This window comes from Olea europaea, chromosome 3, assembly GCF_002742605.1.
Source record: "Olea europaea var. sylvestris chromosome 3, O_europaea_v1, whole genome shotgun sequence".
In the NCBI taxonomy this organism is placed as follows: Eukaryota; Viridiplantae; Streptophyta; class Magnoliopsida; order Lamiales; family Oleaceae; genus Olea; species Olea europaea.
Genome location: NC_036239.1, coordinates 23,060,106 through 23,065,592, shown reverse-complemented (window position 1 = coordinate 23,065,592; position 5,487 = coordinate 23,060,106).

Genomic DNA, 5,487 nt, shown 5'->3' with positions numbered 1-5,487 from the left:
AGATTGATTCCTTATTTCACAAGGTGGAAAACATTACCCAGTCAGCTAACGCAGCGCAGACAAAGAAGGCAAATTGTGAGGAATGTAGAGCTGAGCGTGTGACAGCAGAATGTCCAATTTTGGCACAAGGAAAAGAGCAAGCAGATTTTGCTCAATGGGGACAACGCTAGCAGAATAACACGTATGGAGAGACCTTCAACCCAAGCTGGAAAAAGCACCCCAACTTTTCTTGGAGTATCCAAAATCAGAATAGGCCACAGGGGCAATATCAACAGCAAGAGAAGAAGCCTCAATTGGAAGAAATGTTTGGCAAATTTAGTTCTTCCCACCAGCTAAGATAGCAAAGCTAAAGCACGACATATCTATCTTTAGGCAAGGTGAATCTGAGAATTTCGATGAGGTTTAGAACAGATTCAAAAATCTACTAAGGAAGCGTCCACACCACAGGATTAGCAAGGGATTTCAGGTCCAATATTTCTATGCGGGATATATGGAGGCGAACAACCAATTCATGAAGAAGACAGAAGCCACTCTTCAGGACCAGAATGCAGCCATTAAGAATTTGGAAACTTAGATGGGACAGATGGCAGTTGCATTAATAGGTAGAGCACCAGGCAGCCTGCCAAATAACACAGAAGTCAATCCGAAAGAGCATGCAAAGGCTATAACAACGAGAAGTGGAGTGGAATTACCTGAGAGATAAGTGAATAATCTCATGGCAAATAGAGAAGAGATGTCTTCTGAAGTAGAAGAGATTTTGGAGCAAGAAGAGGAGACAAAAGAGCTAACACCGAGAGCAAATAAAGGAAACTCAAGGGATAAAGAGACTGTAACTATGAACCCATATGAGCCACCCATACTGTTTCCACAGAGGTTGAAGAAGCAAAAGATGGAACAACAATACAAGAAGTTTCTCGAAGTCTTCAAGAAGCTCCATATCAACATCCCATTCGCTGAAGCACTGGTTCAGATGCCTAGCTATGCAAAATTCTTGAAAGATATCCTATCAAACAAAAAGGAAGCTAGGAGATCAAGAGACAATTATGGAAACAGAGAAGTGCAGTGCCAGGATTCAGAGAAAGCTCCCACCAAAATTGAAAGATTCAGGGAGTTTCACTGTCCCTTGTACCATTGGTGAAGTTTATTTTGATAAAGTTTTATGTGATCTTGGTGCAAGTATTAACTTAATGCTATTGTCTGTTTTTAGGAAATTGGGATTGGGAGAAGCTAAAGCGACCACGGTGACCTTACAGCTAGCTCACAGATCATTGACACATCCACAAGGAATAATTGAAGACGTATTGGTTAAAGTGGAGAAGTTCATATTCCCAGTAGATTTTCTGATTCTGGATATGGAAGAAGATAAAGATATTCCTTTCATATTGGGCAGACCATTCTTGGCCACAAGCAGAGCTTTGATCGACGTTCAGAATGGGCAGTTGATACTGAGATTGGGAGAAGAACAGGTTTCATTCAATATCTTCAAGGATATGAAACTACCAATAGAGACTGACAGCTGTTTCAGGGTTGACATGATCGATAAAATAATTGAAAAGTCGTTTACACTGCAAAATCCATCAGATGCATTGGAGGCCTGCATTGCACATTCTAAATCCACAAAATCTAATTCTGTGGACATAGAAATGTGTGTAAGATTTTTGGATTCCAACCCACCTTACACGCGGAATCGATACTTTGAAGAGCTTGGGACAGGGCCTGAGAAATCACAGCCATCTATTCTGAAGCCACCAAAGTTGGAACTTAAGCAGCTACCCCCATACCTAAGAAATGCATATTTGGGGGGAGTCTAATACACTTCCAGTGATAATTTCAAACATGGTCAGTGAAGTGGAGGAGGAAAAACTGCTTAGGGCGCTTAGAGATAACAGGCAAGCAATTGGGTGGACCATAGCAGATATTAAAGGGATCAGCCCTTCCTTATGTATGCATAAAATTCTCATGGAGGAGAATTTTCGACCAACAGCTGAAAGTCAAAGGAGGCTAAACCCAAACATGAAGGAGGTAGTAAGAGCTGAGGTGATCAAACTTCTGGATGCTGGAATAATCTACCCGATATTAGATAGTAAATGGACTATTCCAGTGCAAGTTGTGCCCAAGAAAGGAGGAATCACAGTGGTTCAGAATGAAAAGAATGAGTTGATTCCGACAAGGACGGTAACAGGGTGGAGAGTTTGCATTGATTATCGCAAACTAAATACCGCTACAAGGAAAGATCACTTCCCTCTTCCGTTTATAGATCAGATGTTGGAGAGATTGGCAGGCCATTCCCACTACTATTTTCTGGATGGGTATTTGGGTTATAATCAGATACCAATGGCACCGGATGATCAGGAGAAGACCACCTTCACATGCCCCTATGGTACCTTTGCATACTGAAAAATGCCATTTGGACTTTGCAACGCTCCTGCCACGTTTCAGCGATGCATGATGGTAATTTTCTCAGATATGGTGGAGAAATTCATTGAAATCTTTATGGATGACTTCTCGATCTTTGGGACCTCATTTGATGAGTGTTTGGATCACTTAAACTCGGTTTTGCAAAGATGCAGAGAAACGAACTTAGTATTGAACTGGGAGAAATGTCATTTCATGGTTCAAGAGGGAATAGTCTTGGGACATAGAGTATCAGCAAAGGGGATTGAGGTGGATAAGGTGAAAATTTAGGTTATTGAGAAACTACCACCACCTACATCAGTAAAAGGAGTTTGAAGCTTCCTTGGGCATGCAGAGTTTTACAGGAGGTTTATAAAGGACTTCTCCAAAATCACCAAGCCTCTGTGCAACTTGCTAATGAAAGAGGTATCTTTTGAGTTTAATGAGGAATGTTTGATAGCGTTCAATACTTTGAAGCAAAAACTAACAACAGCACTTGTGATTGTGTCACCTGATTGGGATTTGCCCTTTGAGCTAATGTGCGATGCGGGTGATCATGCAGTTGGTACGGTATTGGGACATAGAAAGAATAAAATCTTTCATGTGATATACTATGCAAGTAGAACTTTGAACGACGTCCAAATCAACTATACGACAACCGAGAAGGAATTGCTAGCTGTGGTTTATGCATTTGCCAAGTTCAGATCGTATCTTGTTGGGTCTAAGGTCATCGTCTACATAGATCATGCCGCTCTGAAGTACCTTATGACAAAGAAGGATGCTAAGCTGAGATTGATCCGCTGGATATTGTTATTGCAAGAGTTCGATATTGAGATCTAGGATAAGAAGGGCAGTGAAAATGTGGTAGCCGACCACCTATCAAGATTGGAACGGGATGAACCTGAGATGTCAGTAGACATCAATAAAATCTTTCCAGATGAGCAAATTTTTGGAGTAGAAATAGTCCCATGGTACGCTGATATTGTTAACTACCTTGCTAAGTCCATCCCTCCACCAGAGTATTCTAGCCAACAAAGAAAGAAGTTCTTCGCAGAGCTGAAGTATTACTTTTACGAGGATCCCATTCTCTACAGAAGAGGCGCAGATCAGATAATCAGAAGATGCATTCCTGAAGATAAAGTACCGGAGATTCTAGAACATTGTCACTCGCCTGCATATGCTGGGCATTTTGGAGCTTCAAAGACTGCTGCAAAAATCCTACAGTCGGGTTTCTATTGGCCTACTTTATTCAAAGACACATTCGAGTATGTGAAGAGATGCGATAGATGCCAACGAACCGAAAATATCTCAAGAAGAAATGAGATGCCACTAAACTACATATTGGAGGTTGAAATATTTGATGTATGGGGAATAGACTTCATGGGACCTTTTCCCCCATCGTACTCAAATCAATATATCTTGGTGGCCGTTGACTATGTCTCTAAGTGGGTGGAAGCTGTTGCATTGCCTACCAACGATGCAAAAGTGGTAATAGAGTTCTTGAAGAAGTACATATTTACAAGATATGGTACACCGAGGGCGATAATAAGTGATGGAGGCAAACACTTCATAAATCGTCAATTAGAGCAGCTGTTGAACAAATATGGAGGTGAAACATAAAGTAGCAACTCCATATCATCCACAAACCAATGGACAAGTTGAAGTTTCGAACAGGTAGTTAAAGAGAATAATGGAAGTTACAGTGAACTCATCCCAAAAAGATTGGTCTAAGAAGTTGGACAATGCACTGTGGGCTTACAGAACAACTTTTAAGACACCAATAGGAATGTCTCTATACTGTATGATTTTTGGGAAAGCGTGTCATTTACCATTGGAGTTGGAGCACCGAGCATATTGGGCTATGAAACAGTTGAATATGGATTTCAAGGCTGTTGGTGAAAAACGACTGCTGCAACTTAATGAATTGGATGAGATGAGAATGAAAGCTTACGAGAACTCAAAGTTGATCAAGGAGCGCACCAAGAGATGACATGATTTACACATTCAGATCCGAGAGTTTGAAGTTGGCCAGAAAGTGTTATTGTATAATTCTAGACTCAAACTCTTCCCAGGAAAGCTAAGAACAAGGTGGTCGGGTCCCTATACCATAACTAAGATGATGCAATATGGGGCTATTGAAGTGAGTCACGAGACCAAAGGCACTTTCATCGTCAATGGGTAAAGACTAAAACATTATTGGGGCTGTAATTTCCCTAAGCAGAAGTCCATTGTGCAACTCAGCAACCCAACGTGAAGAAGACACAGGAAAGTCTAGCTATCGACTATAAACTAGCGCTGGGTGAGAGGCAACCCACTGTATCCTTCAATTTATTTTATTGCATTAGTTTAGGAATTTGTTTAAATTTCGTATGTTTTACTAGGTCATCAATCATTCACGCATGATAGTCTAGGCACTATACGCTTATAGTTGCATGAGTCGGAGCTAAATAAAGTGTTTTGGGTGTTTGAGTGTGAAGTAATGCATTTCGTAGTTCAAAGTCGTTCGTTTTATTTTATTTTCCGAGATGCTTTTCAAAATTTTTTGTAAAGAATTGGTTTTGGTGTCAAGTTTTCGATAAGCATATTCCCTTTCAAGTAAAAAAAAAAAAAATTTATTTTTCGGAATATGGCGAGTCGAGTCAATTTTGAAATTGAAAACCAATTTCGGGGGATTTTTAAATTTCAAGTTGTGTTTGTGATTATAATTGTAAGTTTGCCTTAGTTATATTTAAAAATAAAAAATAAAAAAATTTGGCTTTGTCCATGCAGCCGCATGGACAAGGGGTCTGTGCGACTGAAACAAAAAAAGTCGTCCACTACTACACCATGCGGTCGCATGGTATATAAGTGACGGGTTATTAACCCGTCACTTGCAAAACAAACCCCATTTTTCCCCATTCCACCATCACTTGTGAAAACTCTCATTTTTCCCTCCCCAATCTACCTTCACACGAGCACAATCAATCACCCACATATCCACTCTTCATCCAAGCACCGCATTACTCTCTTCATTGGCATTGATATCAAGAGCATTGAAGCAAAACTCTCCACTTTCATCTCACACAAAGCTCTCAAGGTAAAAAATTTAACTTT